Source organism: Camellia sinensis, chromosome 4 (genome assembly GCF_055761805.1).
Source record: "Camellia sinensis isolate YWXY chromosome 4, ASM5576180v1, whole genome shotgun sequence".
Lineage (NCBI taxonomy): Eukaryota > Viridiplantae > Streptophyta > Magnoliopsida > Ericales > Theaceae > Camellia > Camellia sinensis.
Genome location: NC_138964.1, coordinates 14,176,378 through 14,197,809, shown reverse-complemented (window position 1 = coordinate 14,197,809; position 21,432 = coordinate 14,176,378). Strand labels below are relative to the sequence as shown.

Sequence of the window (21,432 nt, the reverse complement as noted above, 5' to 3'; positions counted from 1 at the left end):
GGAGAAATTTGAATTTCAATTTCCCCCCCATTTTTCCCCCTCTTTTCCACCTCTTTTGCTTATAAAACCAGCAGCTCCCAGCTGTGTTTTGGGGTTAGAAAATTTTGATTTTGAGCTCTCACATTAAATCTCTCTCTCTCTCTCTCTCTCTCTTCTAAGCTCCAAAACCCTTTGTTCTTGGACCATTTTTACACTACAACCCCTAGCCTATCACCTTCATTACTCATTTCAGTACCTTGGAGGACATTTGAAGAGGTTGAAAACTCAGATTTTCAGACTAAAAGCTGCTGGAAAGTTGTTCTTCAAGGGTGAGTCCCTATTTCCCTTAAACTTGCACTTTTTTGCATGATTGTTTAGCTTTACTTGCAAATATTTTTGGACTTCGATCCAAACTGAAAAAGATTATATTTTGAGGTCATCTTCATGTTTGAATAAGAACTTTTTACTGTTTGAAGTCTTCTTCTCCCCCTTTGTTCTTTACCTCTCTTTTAGGGCCTATTCTTGCATGATATGTTAGCCCTGTTTTTAAACATTTCTGGGCTCCAAGACAAACTGTAAAGTGGCTTATTTTGAGCCCTTCTTCAATATTGTTGAAGGGCTCATCACTTTTTGAGGCTTCTATCTTCCACTTGCCTTTATATCCCTCTTTTGGCCTCATTTTTGCATGATTTGTTAGCCTCTTATGCTTCTGTTTTTGGGCTCTGATCCGAACTGTAAGTGGCCTTATTTTGATCCCCTCTTCATGTTTTATTAAGGGTCTTTTACGGTTTGAGGCATCCTTTTTGTACTTTGTGTTATAGCTTTCTTTTTGGCCTTGTCTTGCATAGTATTTTGAGCATGCTTGTGCACTGTTTTTGGCTTGGCCACCAACTGAAAAATGACATGTTTTGGGTCCCTCTTCAACATTGTTGAAGGGCCCTCTCATGCTTGAGGCCAGAAGCCATGACTTTCTTCTTTATCTCGCATTTAGGGCCATTTTTGCATGCTAGCTTAGCCCCATTTGCTTTCTCTGTTTGGCCTTCCTTAAAACTGTAAACATGCTTTTTTTTGGGCTGCCTTGAATCTGTGTTCACATTTTATGATCAAATAATGCATGTTTTGTATAGCTATAGGCCATTGCGCATGCCTAGTTTTGCATTTCGAGTCCCATTCCATGCATTGGGTGCCATGTTTCCATGATTCGGGGCTGTTTTGGGTCATATTTTAGCGCTAAAATTTGCATGTTTGCATATCATATTTCATGTCTTGCCATGTCTTGTTAGAGTGGCATTTCGTGCCTTAGGGTTGGTCATCGGTTTGCGTGCACGTGTCCACGCATCTCGAGTGTCTCATTTTCATCTTATGGCCTCTTATGCGAGTGTGGCTGAGGTCCACTTGTGTTAGTGTAAGTCCATTTGTGCATTGTGTATGCCATTTCATTTCATAGCATTGCGTATGCTAGGTTGTATGTTAGCGCATTGTGTATGCCATGTTATCTCGTGCATCGTGTATGCCATCTCATAGCATTGTGCATGCTAGGTTATATATTAGTTGCATTCATGCATGTCATGCATATTGCATTGTGCTTGGGATAGGAGTTAGCCCGAGCACGGGAAACGAGGTGCGTTTCGTACTCCGAGTGACGGAACGTGTCTCAATTCCCAGTCGCTGACACTCCGGATTATCCATGATGGAGTCTAGGTTTTGTTTTGTTTTCATGTGCATTGATTCTATATTGAGTTGCACAATTCGACTCCTCGGCCATCATGCATCGAGATGCGTGATTGGTGGCATGAGGATCGAGGCATGCATACATTTGTGAAAATGTATTGCCATGCCCTTTTCCTGCTCTCTGTTGCAGCAAATCAAGAATCAGCAGTCTTCCAGGGCTTGGCGCGCTTTTCAAGAAATCATTGCAAAACAGAGGCTAATTGGGGCATCGCCGTGGATTTCCGCGCAAGGTAACCCAGGCCTGCATCATTCATCATCCGGAGCGGAGTCGAGGCAATCCCTAGCTTGCATGCTAGTTTACAGTTTTCTTAGTTAAATTTGTAATTTAATTAGGATTTTGTAATTATTTGGACTGTAATATTTATTCGGGACTGTATTATTCTTTCGGACCCTCTGCGCGAGGGCATAATTGTAATAAGTATGCGTGTGTGTGATGCATGTCTTCCAACCCCACGTCTTTCTCCCTTTTATTTACCAGCTTATGATGGTTAGATTAGGGCATATTTCAATTAGCATACAGTATGATAGCATGTTTGCATTCATTCTTCTGTTTTGCATGCACCGGGCTCGGTGCATCATACTAACTGCATTGTATTTTCAATTCCAAATTGAATACATGTTAGCTGTAGCATTTCATATGCCATGTTTAGAATAGCCGAGCCTGCTATAGTTGCATTTTTGCATGTGTTGCATTAGGCATTTTTGTATAGTTAGGATCATGCATGGATTTCTAATTAGCTTCTGTTTTGGCTTGGAGTACTCGGTAAGTTTTATGCTTTAGCATCCTTGCATGCGTATGAGTGACTGCCATGAATAGTATGCTTACCATGAGGCTATATGCTTATGTGATATAACTGCCTGAATGCCTGTGGGTGAAGGTTGGGTTATTTGGATTGGAACAATTCATTCACTGTGTGTTTTAAGCCCACTAGATAGCGGCAAAATCATGTTTTCTAAGTCCACCTGAGAGTGACAAATCCACGTCTTAGCCTACTTGTGGGTAGCACCATCAAACCATTTTCAAAACAAACAAACATGAAATGTTTTGTTCCAATTCAGGCGATCCAGTCTATACTTGTATGCTGTGCGCATCACATAGTAAATCTAGGCTAATAACCGGAATAAGAACGCATAATGTTTTCAAAAATAGATATCATGGTTAGTAGAGGCCGATCTTTGATCGGGCGAGTGGGGGTGCTCACGAAGTGACATTCCCCAATCGTACCCAAGTTCCCGAGCCGAGGCAACTTTGGTGATGACAGACACGTGGCCTTAGGCAACGAGTCAGGGTTTCCCAAATTTCCCAAAATTAAATATTTATGTGGCGACTCTGTATCTAGCAAAGCAGTCCATGTTTGGCACTTCTTTTCTAAAAATCTGTTTTCTCAAAACGATTTGCCAGATTTGGACTCTTTGGTTCAGATTAAGAACCGTGACAATTTGAGAGTCCTGAGCTGTAGTGACCCCAATACGAACAGAACGGGACTCGTTCCTTCTCGGGGCGTTCGGGGACGTCTACAGATACCTCTCCGATGCCTAAGTCAGCAAAATAGACAGATAGACAAAAACTCTGTGTATTCGAGAATCAAAGTTGTGTTACCTCTCCATAGGTGATGTTGTGAGCTTTTATAGGTTCCGCGTGGCACAATTCAAGTAGGACTCTTACTCCTCCATGTAGAGTCATCATAGGAATCTCATTCCTGAAAGATAATGCTTACCCTTCAATACCCCCCTCACTGCTTAAACCAAGTGAGATGGTTCTACCACGCTTGGATGTCAACACGACCGAGATAACATGGCCACGCTAAAGCCGCAGACTAGACCGAGCTCCCACTAGCTCGGTTTTTCCTTTCACTGAGTGTATCTCGGTTTGACATATTCTAACTGGGTTGTCTGAGACCGCACTAACCACAACGAGCTTGGACCGAGCTAACCAATAGCAAGGTACTGAGGAAAGCTCAACATACTTCGGCTCAATATGGTATGACCGAGCTAACTATTACCGCTCTCTTGGATCGGGCTAATTTCTAGGCCCTTTTACTCAGCCCTTCTTACTGTGGCCCACAGAATGGCTCATTACTCAGCTCGGCCTAATTTACATATAAATTACCCTCTCAATTGCCCTTTAATTCCATCTGCGCAGCATGATAGGGATTATCTTTTACAAGCCGAGCTAAAAACTTCAACTTTTCAACCGAGCTAAATCCACACCGAGCTTCCCGTTTGTCCAGTCAAAACGTCTTTTCAGTCGCTGTAACTGAATCGCTTCTTATTCCAAGAACACGTGGCACACTATCATTGGCCCAATGCAGTTGTCACGCCGTCTTCATACTCCGCGTTTTTTGAACAGTCCCGCCTTTTTGTCCTTCCTTCTACACAAAACAAACCCTTCGTTTTGAATCATGCACTTCACTATTCATTTCCTTCTTTCTCTCTCTCTGAGCCTCCATCTCTCCCCAACCTTGTATTTACAGAGCTTGTGTTTGTTGCTGCAACTACTTTCATCTTCAGTGTCTTCACCTTAAACTGGTAAGTGGTTCGAATCTTCTTCCTTTCTGTTGATTTTGCACCTCTTTTGCAACACAAAGTATATTTTATTTGTATGTTTTTCAAAGCACAGTCCACGTTTGCTTCCATATTTCTGGGAAAAACCATGCAATAAAACCACTTGATTTTTCGAATAGTCTGAAAAACACTATTTGATCCAAAATCACATATCAACCGAACTAGGATACTGTTTGTATTATATGCAAGCCTAGTCATACCCAACAACCGCACTAAAACTTCATGCCATACTCGCAGTTTCCATAGGTTAGGGACCTTTGGTTTCTTTTAACCAAGCTACCGAACTGTACTAGGTTTGCGCAATGCCACGCTAGAAAGCCTCAACCACTGACCGAGCTAAATCTTGGGGCTAAACCGGCTCTCTTAGTTCAAACCGAACTAAGAATGTTGCCCCAAAGGCTCAACCAGGCTGAAGCCCCTTGCTTAAACCGAGCTAAGACTGGATAGCATCCCACGTAGTTGAGCTAGGACTTCATTTATCTTGCCTATGTTTCTTGTTGCACGGTCCCATGATCTGTGCTTAACACATTTATTTTTTACTTTGCAAACTCTGACTAGGTTACCCAGGCACTCCTTTTGCACGGTGGACCGAGATATCCAACATCTTCTTAGCCCCGAGCTAACATTTAGGCTAATTTATTCATAATTTATTTCCACATGGGTAAATGTAGGTTTTTGGTAAACTCACCAGGGGCAATGGTCGAGTTCCGAAGGGACTACCATATCCCTGATGATGTCCATCTTATCTTGGCCGACCTAGATACCATACCCTGGGAAAACCCTAGCTTCGTTCCTTTCACCCTCCTTTCTATTGTAGAAATCGGCCTAAGATTCCCCATACAACCCCTTCTTTGTGAATTCCTTAGACAAACAAATCTTTGCCCTACCCAACTTTCCACAAATTCTTACCGTATAATAAACGGCATTGCCGAGCTAAACCGCCGGGCTGGCCTTAACCTCAGTTTAGCCGAGCTTTTCCACCAATACTCCATAGAATCAAATGAAGATGGCTGGGTTTACTATTTAAGAATAAGGCGCCGGCATGAAAAGTTAATAAAAAATACCCCGGATAAGCAGGTCAACGACGATGATTTTTTCTAGGTTTCAGGGAATTTTGAAGACCATGAGGCCCAGATCCCAGGCGATCGAATAAACTGGGACAAAGGAGTCGTCGGTATAATTACCTCGGCCTAGTTTTATGCTTTCTTTTACCTCGATTTTCTTACGTTGAACCGCACTGACTGTTGTCTTTTTTACTTCATGCAGATTTGAACTTTCTCAAGTCCCAATATAGTTACCCCAACTTAAACACACTTCGCGCCGCACTGCGATATCCCAATAGAAGTTGGGCCGAACTACTAGATTTTGAACCGACGTATAGACATAGTAGTAAACGAAAGACCAGGGTAACTGACTTTTTGTTGGAAGCCTATCCTGAACCGGATCCGGCCTTGCCTCAAATCAACCTGATCCCACTGACTACTGAACAAGAAATGGCCAAGAAGAGAGCCGTAAGAGCAGTCCTTACCGAGACAAACCAGCCCGAGGTACCACAAGCCGGTCAAACCCAGGAGACCGTGGTAGCCCTGCCATCCCATCAACCTGAATCGTCTCGGACTCGCAAGCGCACTCGGGCTTCCACTACCGAGCCATGCCTCGTCGATGAGGACGAGCCTCTACTTCCCCCCACCAAAGTACCGAGCCCACAACCTGAGAGCCCGGACTGAGATAATTCTTCTGATTGGGCACCGAGATTAACATACCAGAACCAAGCCATCAGAAAAACAAATTCAGTGGTGGCAGATAAAGATCACATGCTGGCCTTCAACCTGGCTAAGAGCGTGTGTCTGCCCCCTGATATGGATCACCACGCCCACCTTACCGAGCTAAATGCTATCCGCTCGGCCACCAAATCAATGGTGCTAGTGAGTACTTTTTCCTTTGTTTTCCTGTTTTGTGCAACTGTTAGCTCGGTTCTTACTCTAATTTGCTTACCATATTTATGCAGGCGATGCAGAAGAACCAGATTGCTCACAAGCGTGTGCTAGAGTTATGCAAAACAACAAGGCAAGCTTTGGCAGAGGTTGACAAGAAGACGGTCGAGCTAAACGAGGCCAAACAACAAATGGCCGAGCTTCAATCTGAGGTCGCCCGCCTCACCGGGCTAGTTGACTTAGCCGAAGTGGACAAACAAAAAGCTTTGACCGAGCTGAAGGATCGTTACTTGCGTGAGCTTGCCACAGTTGAGCAGAACAAGAAGGCCGAAATAACTGAACTTGAGAAGAAGATTGGCGATGCAGAAGACCGCAGCTTCAAAGAAAGTGAAGCAACCTACATTCTGCAGTGCGAAGCTGCCAAGGATCTATTTTTCAAGTGCGGGTGGAAAGTGCCGGTGGAACAGCTCGGTCATGGTCCAGAGACTGAGGTTTTCCTGAACCCTCCATCGTACTTCATATCGAGCTGTATGGCGGAGTATGCAGCCGCCATTCAACAAAAATTCCTTGAATCTGAGGATGATGAAGAAAAGACTGTGCCTAACAATGCCCCGGTCATCAATGATCCTGCTATCCAGTCAGCACGGGTTGAACCACCGGTGGAAGACCTGACAACCGACCTACCCACTGAAACCGGGCTCCGAGTTGAACTGGATGCTGATCTTGACGATCTGTTTGCTTGACTTTGTATTTTGTTCTTTTCTTTTTAGGTGCTAACTTTAGAAGTTTTTGTAACCAGGCTACGGCCCCTTCCTTTGTACTTTGGCTTTGCATTATCAATGAAATCATCTTTGGTTTTCTTCAACTGTTTGTTCGGTTTATGTCTATGATATAATCTGAATGAAGTAAATTCTCTGGCCGAGATATTTTATCCCGGTCTTAACTTTGCAATCTAGCTATCCATACCTGTCAACCTCTTCAGCCTAGATCCTTATCTCAGCTGAAGAACAATAAGTGTTGATTTTTCCAGCCAACCTCTTCAACTTAGATCCTTATCTCAGTTAAAGAACAATAAGTGTTGGTTTTTCCAGCCAACCTCTTCAGCTTAGATCCTTATCTCGGCTGAAGAACAATAAGTGTTGATTTTTCCAGCCAACCTCTTCAACCTAGATCCTTATCTTGGCTGAAGAACAATTAGTGTTGGTTTTTCCAGCCAACCTCTGCAGCCTAGATCCTTATCTCGGTTGAAGAACAATAAGTGTTGGTTTTTTCAGCCAACCTCTAAGTTGGTTATTCCTGCCAACCTAGAGTGAAGTGTTTGGTTATTCCTGCCAAACGTCCTGCAGCTTGGATCCTTATCCTGGGCTTAGGAGGGGTGTTGATTTTTCCAGCCAACCTCTAAGTTGGTTATTCCTGCCAACCTAGAGTAAAGTGTTTGGTTATTCCGACCAAACGTCCTGCAGCCTAGATCCTTATCCTGGGCTTAGGAGGGGTGTTGGTTTTTCAGCCAACCTCTAAGTTGGTTATTCTTGCCAACCTATAGTAAAGTGTTTGGTTATTCTGACCAAACGTCCTGCAGCCTGGATCCTTATCCTGGACTTAGGAGGGGTGTTGGTTTTTCTAGCCAACCTCTAAGTTGGTTATTCTTGCCAACCTAGAGTAAAATGTTTGGTTATTCCGACCAAATGTCCTACAGCCTGGATCCTTATCCTGGGCTTAGGAGGGGTGTTGGTTTTTCCAGCCAACCTCTTCAGCACTAATCCTAATATTAGCTGAAGAGAGTGCAAAGTTGGTTATTCTGGCCAACTATGCTTTCAGTGCGCCTAACTCACTAAAATAATCTTTTACAGAAGGAAACAACTATACTGAAAAGGAACTACTTGTTTTATTGAGAAAGGAAAAATTACAAATATTTGAAAAAAAAAGCTAAAAATAAAATAGTTTGAGATTGGCAATGTTCCATAGCCTGGGAATGGCTTTGCCGTCCTCGTCTTCTAAGTGGTATGCCCCTTTGCCAACTAATCCAACTACCTTGTAAGGTCCTTCCCAATTGGGCCCTAACTTGCCATCTCCGGGTACCAGGGTGTTCTCCATTACTTTGCGCAGTACCCAATCTCCAATCTTGAATTGCCTTAGATGTACGGTCTTGTTCTATTTCCTGGATAACTCTTGTTGGTATGAGGCGATATGAACCAGTGCTTTTTCTCTTCTTTCTTCTGCAAGGTCGAGCTCTGATGCGATGGCTTCTCCATTTAATTCTGGATCAAAAATTTCGCTTCGAATGGTGGGGAGACCAACTTCTAGTGGGATTACTACTTCTATGCCGTAGGCTAAGGAGAATGGTGTTTCTCCCGTTGATCGTCGAGGTGTGGTACGGTAAGCCCATAAAACGTGAAGAAGCTCCTCAGCCCACTTTCCTTTTGCTTTCTCTAGCCTTTTCTTCAATCCATCCAAGACAACTTTGTTTGATGCTTCTGCCTGGCCATTTGCTTGGGGGTATGCCGGTGTAGAGTTGTAGAATTCTATCTTGTATTCCTCACAAAAGCCCCTAAAAATTTTACCGTCAAATTGGGTGCCGTTGTCTGATATCAGTGCCTTGGGTATGCCGAACCGAGTGATGATATTCTGCCAGACGAACTTCTTCACATCTTTCTCCTTTATTGATGCTAGTGCTTCTACTTCTACCCACTTTGTGAAGTAGCCTGTTGTTGCAAGGAAGAACGTCCTGTTGCCGGGTGCTGTTGGAAGTGGCCCTACGATGTCCAAGCCCCACATTGCGAAAGGCCATGGACTAGTTAAAGGTAGAAGCTCTCTGGCTGGCTGATGTATTTGGTGTGCGAACTTCTAACATTTCTCGCACTTCTTGACATATTTCTCCGAATCTGCTTGCATGTAAGGCCACCAATATCCCTGCAAAATTGCTCTGTAAGCCAATGATCTCCCCCCTTGGTGGCTTCCGCATATGCCTTCGTGAATCTCGAACAGGAATGCTTCGACCTTGCTGGGATGGACACACTTTAGGTAAGGTCCTATGAAGGATTTCTTGTGTAAGGCCATTGATGGGGAGAGCCAAAATCATTGTGACTTTGCTCTTATCTTGTTGGCCTCCTTTTTCTCTTCGGGTAAAATGTCGTCTTTTAGGAACACTATGATGGTATCTATCCATGAAGAGCCTAGTCTGGCACAATATACTTCTTCTACTTCAGGTTCTTCAATGCATGGTCTGGGTAAGAAGTCGATCAGTAATGGATGTGGGATGGATATATCTGCCATCGAAGCAAAGCCTGCTAGTTCGTCTGCTCTGTTGTTTTCTTCTCTGCCAATCTGTTCTATCCGCACTACTTCGAACTTCATGATCTCTTTTCTGACTAACTCTTGGTACTTAGCCATCTTTTCATCCTTTGCTTCGTAGTCGCCTGAAATTTGGTTTACCACCAACTGTGAGTCACTGTAAACCATTAGCTCGGTGGCCTTCATGTAGAGTGCCGATTTTAGTCCTGCCAGAAGCCCTTCATACTCCGCTTCGTTGTTTAATACTGAGAAGCCAAGGTTGACTGCCTGTTCTACTACTAGGCCATCTGGTGAGATGAGAACTATGCCGAGTCCTGCTCCGTGCCTGTTAGATGCTCCATCCACAAAGAGCTTCCACATTTCTCCAACGAATAGATTTTAGCAGGTAGAGGGATCGGATGATGTCTTGGGGTCCTGAGTGTTGCTGGTGTTTTTTTCAAAGTCCACACTTACTGTTTGCCCTTGCTATCTGATTGTACCAAATCTTTATTTGTCGATGGGTCTTTGCTTGGTGCAGCATGGTTTGTTTCTCCCTCCTTTTGTTCACTCTGGTCTGTCCTGGGATGTGGCTGGGTATCCTATATTAGGGGTTGAGCTATTCCGGCGCCACTTTCCATCTATATTTCGGTTGTACCCGTTAAGTCAACTGGGCAGACGTGATGACTTCTTGGTGTGAATTCTGCGACAAAGTCTGCCAAATCTTGGACTTTTATTGTGGTTCTGGGTTGAAACTTGATGTCAAACTATCCCAATCTCTACTGCCCACTTCAAAATTCGCCCAGAAAAGTTCGCCCTCTCAAACAAAGCTTTTAATGGGAAAGCTATGAGGGCGATTATGGTGTGGGCGTGAAAGTACTGCGACAACTTCCTTGAGGCCATCATCAAGGCTAAGGCTAGTTTTTCCAATGGTAAGTACCTGGTTTCTGCGCCCAGCAATGTCTAGCTGACATAAAAGATGGGCAGATGTTAGATTCCTTCTGCTTAGACTAACACTGCGCTAATTGCGTGCTGCGAAACTGCCAGGTACAAAAATAGTTCTTCTCCAGGTATTGGGGTCACTAGCAGCGGTGGAGAAGACATGAATTCCTTCAAACTGTCTAGGGCGCGGTCATATTCTTCATCCCACTCAAACTTGGCCTTTAATGTTTGAAAGAATGGTTGACACCTGTCTGACGACCGACTTATGAACCGGTTTAGCGCAGCTGCCATGCCGGTGAGATGCTGTACTTCTTTTACTGAGTTGGGTCTCTCTAGATCCTGAATTGCCTTGATCTGAGAAGGGTTTGCCTCTATACCTCGGTTGGTTACCAGGAAGCCTAGGAATTTGTCTGATCCTACGTCGAACGCACACTTAGATGCATTAAGGCGCAACTTGTGCCTCTTTAGGATCTGAAACATCTCACCTAGGTCCCTGAGATGGTCATTCTCATGTTTGCTTTTGACTACCATGTCGTCGATGTAAGCCTCAATTGTTCTGCCTAACAATGGTTCGAACATCTTGGTGATCATCCGCTGGAATGTTGTCCCTGCGTTCTTTAGGTCAAAGGGCATGACCTTGCAGCAATACAAACCTCTTGGTGTTGTAAAAGATGTGACCTCTTGGTCTGGTTTATACATAGCGATCTTATGATAACCTCTGTATGCATCAAGAAAGCTAAGTCGGTTGTGTCCTGCCGTGAGGTCTACCAGTTGGTCTATCCGTGGTAGGGGAAACCTGTCTTTTGGGCACGCCTTGTTGACTGTTTTGTAGTCCACATAGACATGCCATTTTTCATCCTTCTTTGGCACCACTACTGTGTTGGATATCTACTTGGGATAGTGCACCTCTCTGATAGCTCCTGCCTCAAGAAGGTTTCCCACTTCTTTCGCCACTATCTTGGCGTGGTGGAGTGCTGATCTGCGAGTGCGCTGTATGATTGGTCTTGTAGTTGGGTGGACATTCAATTGGTGACAGATGAAGTTTGGGTCAATGCCAGGCATGTCATACGGCGTCCAGGCAAACACTTCGATGTTAGAGGTCAAGAATTCCATGACCTCTATTCTCTCGGTGCTGGACATAGATAAGCCAAGCAAAAAGAACTTTTTTGGGTCCTTTTCATCTATTCTTACCTGTACCAAGTCTTCCACTGCCTTCTGTTCAGCGGCTTTGCCAACATCCGCAAACAATTTATTGCTCTCAGGTTCTTCTACCATCTGAACAAACTCTTTGGCAGCTCGGCTGCCATTTACTGTGACGAAGCACTGCTTGGACATAATTTGGCCTCCAAAGACCTCTTCAATTACTTCGGCTTCGTTGGGGAACCGCATTACTTGATGGTAGGTTGACGCTACCGATCGCATGACATGTAGACATGTCCTCCCCAAGATTATGTTGTAAGTGGGAGGGACTTTCAATACCTAGAATTCCATTTGTTTCGTCATGCTTCCTGCTCTAACTAGGAGGATAATCTTGCCGACTGGCCACTCTAGCATTGAGTTAAATCCGATCAGGGGAGATACGGCAGGTGCCAAGTCTTTGTCCTTCAGTTTCAGTTATTTGAAGGTTTCGTAATACATTATCTCACATGAGCTCCCTTGGTCAATCAAAATTCGCTCGACGTTGTAATCCTTGATGCGGAGAGTGACGACCAGTGCATCATTGTGAGGGCAATATATCCTTGCCAAGTCTCTGTCTGAAAAAGACATGACGTTCGTGGCCTCTGTTTTCCCTTTTTTAATGGTAGGTTGCGCACTTAATACCTCCCTTAAGTGCTCAGCCTTCTTGATCATTCCCCTAAGCTCACATACTCGCTCAGATTCGAATACCCCATGTATTACGTTTATCATGCCTTGAGGTGGGGCATCGATCGGTGTTCCGTCTGGGTGATCGTGGTTTTGGGGGGCTGGCTGTGTCCCTCCTTCTATGTACTGGTCCAGATGCCCAGCTGCCACTAAATCTTCCAGATGTTGTCTCAACGGCGTGCAATTCTTAGTGCGGTGCCCTTTTTCCTTATGGAAGGTGCACCGAGATCTTTCGTCATAGTCCTTTTGTGCCTCTCCCAATTTAGCTGGCCATCTGACAAAAGGTTCATCACGTATCTCACTGAGAATCCGATAGATCGGTTTTTTGAACACCGTGGTAATGGCAGTGTGGACTCTCAACCACCTTTTATCGTGGTCCTTTCCATTGTCCCGCCCGCCACGCCCATTTTTGTTTGGACGTTCTACCGCGTTGACTTTTGCCGAAGTCTTTTTATCTGGTATTGCGGTTGTACCAAACTTTGTTTTAGTACGGGCGCTATCCTCCTCCACCCGAATGTGCTGATGTACCCTCTCCATTAAGGCTTCCATTGTGAGGGGGGGCGTCATGGTAATTGAGTCCCTCAGCCTGTTTCTGACTGGAAGACCTCTTTTGTATTGCGCGATGGCGAGATTTGTGGGGCAATCTCCTATCTGGTTGAAGGTCTCCTAATAACGACTGTTGTAGGATCTCAACGTCTCCTTGTCGCCCATGTCAATGGAGAGTAGTTGATCGATTTCTACTGGCGTCTTGGTGTTCGTTCTGAACCTTGTTACGAACGCCTCCGCCAATTGTGCCCAGGAGGCTATGCTGCCTTCTAGTAGCCTTTCGAACCAAGTTAAACCTAGGTCACCAAAGCTGGATGGGAATAGGATGCACATTAAAGCCTTGTTCCGCCGGTATACTGCCATGACCTGGCAAAAGTGGCTTAGGTGCAAGTAGGGGTCTGTCTTCCCCTCGTAAGTCGTAAATTTAAGCTGGATGAAGCCTGAAGGTAAGGGTGCGTTCTCAATTGCCGGAACGAATGGCGAGCTATGTAACCTTGCCAATGCTTTATCTGTTGGTTCGTAGGCAATGTGCGGTATTGGCATTTCTACCTCGACGCTTCCGTGCGTCCAAGGAGCCAACCACTGATGGGCTGAAATTTTGTGCGGGTCGCGTGCCCTGGCATCCTCCTTCTGTCGTGCCCTTTCTTTAAGCACAGTCCGTAAGTCGGACGATCTAGGCAACTCCGTTTGCCTGGATGATGTCTGGTACGTATGTGAGAGTCGATAAGTACTTCCCTCAGTGTAAGACCTTAATGATCTGGTTCTCTCAGACCTGGAGTAACGAGTTCTGGACGTCCTTGATTGAGTTTCGCTTGTCCTGAGGCTTCTACTCTCTGTTTCCGATGGCGTGGTATGTCTACCACGATCTTCTGAGTGGCGAGGAGGCGTATTGCTCTTGCGCCCCACTTCTGTCGCCGCCCCCTTCCCTTTTATCTGGCGCTTCATCAATTCCATGTCTGCCGCCATCTTCCTGATTAACTCGTCCTGCTACTTTACCCAATCCTCCAAAACTTGAGGGTCGATCCCCCGCCTCTACCTATCAGGACTTGATGAGCAACGGAGGCTGTTACCCCGCCTCGCCCTTGCATCCCTCCGGGGGTTCTGTCGCTGGGGCTCTAAATCTGCCATAGGAGGGATAGAAGGCAAACCTTCGCGCCTCCCGCCTCCCTCCGGGGTTTGCCCGTCAATGGTGGACTGCGGCAAATCCTCATTGTGCGCCATTACGTCTAATCTAGCGAGGAAAACTTTGATAAAGAGGTTTTGTTCTTTCTGTGATTTCCACAGACGGCGCCAATTGTACGAGCAAGAAATAATCTTCTCATATAATCCTGTTGATCAAGTCCGTGCTCCTCCTAACATCGTCGCTTTACTCCCTGAAAACACAAACGTGAGCTAGCCGGCGGGTGTGTGCCAGATACCTCCCCGATGCCTAAGTCAGCAAAATAGACAAATAGACAAAATCTCTGTGTATTCGAGAATCAAAGTTGCGTTACCTCTCCATAGGTGATGTTGTGAGCTTTTATAGGTTCCGCGTGGCACAATCCAAGTAGGACTCTTACTCCTCCATGTAGAGTCCTTCTAGGAATCACATTCCTGAAAGATAATGCTTATCCTTCAACACCCCCCTCACTACTTAAACCAAGTGAGATGGTTCTACCACTGTTGGATGTCAATACGACCGAGATAACATGGCCACGCTAAAGCCGCAGACTAGACCAAGCTCCCACTAGCTCGGTTCTTCCTTTCACTGAGTGTACCTCGGTTTGACATATTCCAACTGGGTTGTCTGAGACCGCATTAACCACAACGAGCTTGGACCGAGCTAACCAATAGCAAGGTATTGAGGAAAGCTCAACATACTTCGGCTCAATATGATATGACCGAGCTAACTGTTACCGCTCTCTTGGACCGGGCTAATTTCTAGGCCCTTTTACTCAGCCCTTCTTACTGTGACCCACAGAATGGTCCATTACCCAGCTCGGCCCAATTTACATATAAATTATCCTCTCATGACCTATTTTGACAATTGAATTAAAAGCTAGTTTTTTGAATTTTTTGATCATATTATTTTTCTATTTTTATACATATTTAAAAAAAAAAACTAAAAAAAATCCAAAAACTACCATTCAAGTTCCTACTTTCCAAAATAGGTTTTGTTGTAGAAATGACAATCACGATGTCTCTCGTGTTGTGTTCTTATGTGGAAAATGCTTTTCTACTGTTAACTATCTCTATCCTTATTATGCGCCTTTTTGTTTCCACCCTGATTTATATATTCACGTGTAATAATTATAAAAATTAATCAAAGGAGTTGTGGCACTTTAGGAAGATATTGGCGTATAAATTCTGAGATTTTAAGTTTTACATTTCTTAGGGTTAATTCTCACGAATTTTGTTGTAGTGATCCTAGAACGACTCTTTAAGTATTAGAGAAATGGTATCCAAGGTTTGGGTGTAGAATCAAATCCTGACAGTTACGCTCTCGAATTTAAATGATTTGTGCGTTGTGGAATCAATGCACTCACTCGAGATTTGTCTCTCGTTCTATTTCGGTTAAATCAACATTAAGTAGTTAATTCTAAAATCGGTGAAGGACAGGCTTAAAGAGTTTACTTGTTAACCAAAAAAACATAAAAATTTAGGATTAATTATATTTTAACTTTAGAATTTGATCCAAATTTCACTTTGATCCATATTGTTTTAAATTGAACAATTTGGTCTCTATGCTTAAAATCTAGTTTCATTGTGATCATTTGGTTCATGCTGCAAGTTAAAATTAATGATTTTAAGACACTTATCAATCTTATAAAGTGTATACATAAAAAAAAATTAACGAAAATTTAGATAGAATAATCAAATTGAAAATGGACATAAGTAGTATGGAAGTGAGCCATTTTCATCAATATAAGGATGATTTCAATGTTTTCATTTATGTTGTATTTGGTTGGAGAATTTGATAAGAGATTTGGAAAGAGAAAAAGAAAAGTTAGGTGAAATCTGAATAAAATACACCTATATTTCACATAATTTCACACACATTTTCCCTTTTAATTTTTAAATCCCTTCCCAAATCTCTCAACTAAAAACAACATTAAAGTTAACAGTATTTATGGAAGGTAACACACTAAATTCATGTGTATAATTTAAAGATGTAATTGACACAAATTAAAAAGTATGACCAAAATGAAGTAAACAGTACACTTTAAAAACTATTTGTGCAATTTAATTAATATATTGATATGATAAGATAACGTATATGAAACGTCTCTCGTAACTTCGCTTTCATTCACTGCTAACTTACCCTCAAAAAAAAAATAAAAAAATAATTTAAAGTCACTTATCACTTCATTTAATAAATTTATTAATAGAACTTAACAGGTAATAAGTTCAAAAAATAAGACCCATTAATAATTTACCTAAAAAATTATTTTTTTTAAAAAAATTGGCTTTCTCAGAAATTTTGATCCTTTTCAATTTTATAGATGGAATGAAAACCTCAATTTTTTTAAAAAAAAATCTAATGTATCTTCAAAATACAAAATAAAATAAAAAATTCAAAATTTCGTTCCTTGCCAGTGTTTATGACTTTTTAGAGATTTGTCTCTCAAGATAAATAATCGAGAACCCATGGAAAAAAACCACTACTATCAGTGTGCCGGGTGAACTATCAGAGTGTTTGAAATCTCTCTCTTGATTCTTTTTCTATTATGTGTTGGAATTTCATATATTTTAGAGTATTGCTATTAGTAACCTATTAATTATTTTGAGTTTATTATTTTTTTAGACCTTCACTTATAAATTGTAAAATTCTTATAAATTTTCTCTTCTCTCCTCAAATAATACTAAAATTATCTTTATAAAAATATTTCACCCATTCAAATGCACACCCCCGCACCTCACACCTTAAAAAGTCTTTCTCCCAAAACCTTAACAAAACCCATGATTGGTGCAACCTTCCAAAACCAGTAGAAAAAAATTGTGATGATTAAAAAGTTTTTTCTCTATTTCATTACGAGATTTGTCAATCTGTTTGATTTTTTTCTATTATATTTTTTTATACATACAACACAATCCACTTTCAGTTTCTCTAGTTAGTTTTCTGTCATTCATTTATGACCTCGCTATACTTGTGTGCTCTGTGAGCAAAATTGGATATGATTTCAACCCTCGGTTGACCACCCAAGAGTGGTCTGACCTCATTTGTGTGTCTGCTTCTACTACTGATTCGGTTATCTGTTCCTGAACAAATAAGAAATGTTTGATTACCTGTTCCCGAATAAATAAACAATGTCTGAGCCTATATTCTCGAATTTTGATCATATGTTCGGGAGTTTAATCCTGAAAAAATGACGAACATTTTCTATTATTTTTGCTATTTTTTTCAAAAAACTTATCTTTACAAGATTAATATCTTCTGAGCTAAGAACACCATCAAAGTTATGAACTTCTTTTGAGTTTTTATTGTTGTGCTCCTCTCGTCTCATGAAGTTGTAGTTGTCGGAAAGACTTTCACTCATTGCCATTATCAGAGAAATGTATGTAATCAAATGATTGTCATCGTTGCCGCCAAAGGTTTTGATGGTGGATAGGTTTTGAGATGTGAGATTTAGAGAAGATGGATGGGTAGTGATCGAGGTAGATGCTCTTATAAATCCTAACTTATGATGTAGTAGGTGTGTGGACATAACTGTAAGATAGAGTGTCCCAAAATTATTGATATCTTCTTTAATAATTTCATTTGAAGTTATTACTATAAAAAAAAAACTAAAAAATAAAAATCTAAAATAATTGATGGAATGCAACGCTCTTACTATTTTATTTTATTATTATTATTATTTTTTTTTCTCAAGCTGAACACTTGGAGATCGTTTCAACTCATCATGCACAAAGATGCACTTAAATTTCTTGATTTTTTTGTAGGTCCTACCTAAAATAGAGGCATTTTTCTTCCCCATGCATCGTGTCTACTTCCACATGTAGTTACATTAACATCATTTAAAATTTTAATTTATACCACAGTTAAATTTTTTTATTAATAATTTGTTAATCATATGCATTTTTTTTGCTAATATATATTTATATATTATTTATTTCAATATCTACACATTATTAACATTACTTTCAATCACTTTAAGTATACTAAAAGAGAAAATTAATGAGAAAATTATTGAAAAATCCAAAATAAAGTAGGTATAAAATATTAGATCCAGTGAATATTTTTTATTAACGAGAGATTCACCTTTTGTGAAATAATTTAATAAAAAATCCTTTCATTGATTTTAGAGAACATTTGTTTCCAATTTTACCCCTGACTTTTTTTTATCTGTTGATTTTTTGTTAATTATTTGTTTAAATTTATATCTATTTATTTAAATTTCTTTTCTATTTGTTCAAATTTATATTAATCTGTTCAAATTTTTTAATTATCTATTTAATTGTTTGCCCTTATTTGTTCAAAATTTTGCTATCTGTCAAAATTTACCACCTGATTTGTTGAATTTTTACACCTCTTTTTTTCTTTCTCACTCTATTTGTTAAAATTTATTACTTGATCTGTTGTAATTTTGCTATAGGTTGAATTTTATCTGTTGAAATTTCCCTTATCTGTGGAATTTCAAAGGCCTATCTTTTCTATCTGTTTCATCACCATCACCATCACCAACAAATCATCATCATAAACAACAAGAAGAGATCTAAACTTACATTAAAAAAAATTGATTTCACATCACAATAACAAAATTAATAATAATAACAACCACAGATCTGTTGTTTTTCAACAGATGGTGCCTCAACCACCTCATCGCCTCCATCTTCAATACTAATCTTGCAGATCTTCCACAGATTCAACATCGATATGTGATTTTGGGACAGATCTGAAAGAGTTCACATCAGATAACCTTAAATTTAAGAACAACTTCGGGAAAAATCAAAACAACAAAGAACCTCCCACGAACAAAGTCCAAAATTGAGAATATATATATATATATATATATTGTGTAGTGACTAACCCCAAGCTCCTCTGCCTCGCACAAATCGATATGGGAATCGACAACCAAGTCCGAGAGCTCTGGGAAGAATTTGAAGAATCTAGAAATGAGTTGTGCAGATAACTGCTTCGCCTTAATGCTCTTGCTTTTGACCGCCTAATGATGCTTCGGTAATCATCTACATGATATTTTAATTCAAAAAAATTCAAATTAACAAACACACAAAACCACAGCAAATTAAAATTGAAGAACAAAACCCTAGAAATTGAATTAGAGTGGAAACAATTTACGAACCTGAGACTTGTTTTTGACCTCGCTCAATCGCTCGCCGTATTTCAGGAGTTGTTCGATATCTTTGGCATCGCCGTATTTAAGACATTAATCTGATTTCTGGTTTCTGAAATTTGGCCAAGGTCTCGGCTCTGGTTTTGATCGAAGCAAATGTAAAGGTAGGGTTAGGGTTTTGAAGACGAAGAAACCTTAGGAAGTCGGAGCTTCGTCGGCATTGACGACGGAGGAAGAGTAGAGCAAGTAAAGAGAGAGTTACTTACCCAAAAAAAAGTAAAGAGAGAGTTCACCAGCAGTGGTGCTGGAGGAGAGAGAGAGAGAGAGTTCAGATTGGCCGACGCCATCTTTAGATCCTTCGACGGAGACCAACGTTGAGATCAACGGCCACAGCGAGATCATTCGACCTCGTCGCCCACTGCCGCCAACTGCGCCGCCGTTCTACGTTCATCATCATCATCATCTGCGATCGGAGATTTGAGGAAATATGAGTGAAGTTATGAGATGATTTGGAAAGCAAGCTAAAAACTAGTTGTTAATTTTTTTATTTTTTTTGAATTATATTATTTTTTATATAAAAAAATGATTAAAAAAAGTTCAAAAAATTAAAATATTAATTTTTAATTAATTTCTCAAATTACTCTCATGTTTGGCATGTCGGGCTAAAATAGTTAAATAAGATAAAATTGACTATTTTAATTAAATAGGACAAAATATTATATCTGAATTATAATTATTTTATTTTTTCTTCCACAAAAATTAAAAAATTTTAAAAATCTATCCCAAATAAGATTTTTTAATCTCAAATTAAAATAGTCAAAAAATTAACTAATATCTTAAACAAATACTATGAGAGAGAGAATCATAAAATAAAGAGAACAGTGGTACGGGAGACCCCACGGCGGTGTTGGGGACCCCAGTACCCCTACCGCCACGTGGAGAGCCGTGAGACCAAGGCAAAAAAATAAATAAATAAAATTTGGGCCAATAAAAAAACAGTGGGGGTGGTGAGGGTCTTAGTCTTTTTCCGGAAACCCCAGCACCCCCACACTTTTTGTGAGGGAGAGGGAGGAGAGAGAGTGAGGGAAAAAGAAAAAAAAAGAAAAAAAATAAATGAGCGGCACAAATCAATTGGGAGTTGTGGGAGTCCTAAATTGTGGGGGGTTTCAAGTATTATTCTAAAGAGAAATAAAACATAAACACAGAAATAAAACACGCGTAAGAGAGATGAAGGGATATGTTGATCATTTTGTGAGGAGCTGAGAGGGTAATTTTTGGTGAAAATTGGGCCGAGCTGTGAGATGGACTTTATGGCCCAAAGTACGAAGGACTGGGTAAAAAGGGCCGAGAAATTACTCCGGCCCAAGAGAGATAAAGTTACTCCGGCCAAGAGAAATGAAGTTACTCCGGCTAAAGGAGACAAAGTTACTTCGGCTCAGGAATTGTAAAGCTACTTCGGTCCGAAGTCAGCTTGAAGTTAGACCGGTCTTGGAGTTATACCGGTCTTGGAGTTATACCGGTTTTTGAGTTATACCGGTCGCAAATTGTTGATTCGGTCATGAGTTCTACATCCGAGATAGGAAAGAATAAACAGAAGAACCGAACTAAGGTTAGTTCGGCCTGCTCTGTGGCTTAGCATAGCCAGGTTTATCTCGGTCGTGTGGTAGTTCGGCCATGATAAAAACCATCCCACTTAGTTTAAGCATTGGGGGGGTGTAAAAGGATAAGCATTATCCATAGGAGTATGAATCCTAGGAGGACTCTGCATGGAGAAATAAAAGTCCTACTAGAATTATGCCACTCGAAACCTATAAAAGCTTACAAGCATCACCTTGGGGGAGGTAACATAACACAACATACAATTTTGCTTCCTGAATTCATTGAGCTTTGTCTATTTGTCAAGTTTTCTGACTTAGGCATCGGAGAGGTTTCCGGCACACACCCGCCGGCTAGCTCACGTTTGTGTTTTCAGGTGACAAAGCGACGTCGTACGGAGGAGCGTGGACTTAGTCAACAGGATTATACGAGGAGAATTATTTCTTCCCCGTACAATTGGCGCCGTCTGTGGGAATTACAGACAGAACAAAATCTCTTGACTAAAGCTTCTCCCCCTTACATTCAATGGCACACATTGACGAATTACCGCAGTCCGCCGTCGACGGACTAACACCAGATGGGGGCGCAAGGCGTGAAGGATTACCTTCTGTCCCTCCCATGACGGACTTGGAGCCCCAACGGCATAACTCCAGAAGGGATACTAGGGGAAGGCGAAACAACAGCCCCCATCGCTCTCGTTCACAAAGCCCTGACAGGCAAAGAAGGAGGATTGACCC

The 21,432-nt window shown here is 41.4% G+C and overlaps 1 long non-coding RNA gene across 1 annotated transcript; it reads right to left on the bottom strand.

Annotated features, from left to right (window-relative positions):
- Positions 1–18,502: 18,502 nt before the first annotated feature.
- LOC114312494 (uncharacterized) lies at positions 18,503–19,249 on the bottom strand. Its single transcript, XR_003646851.2, has 3 exons — positions 19,109–19,249; positions 18,836–18,992; positions 18,503–18,700 (listed from the first exon to the last, which is right to left on the bottom strand). It is a non-coding gene; the product is annotated as an uncharacterized LOC114312494 (long non-coding RNA).
- Positions 19,250–21,432: the final 2,183 nt, after the last annotated feature.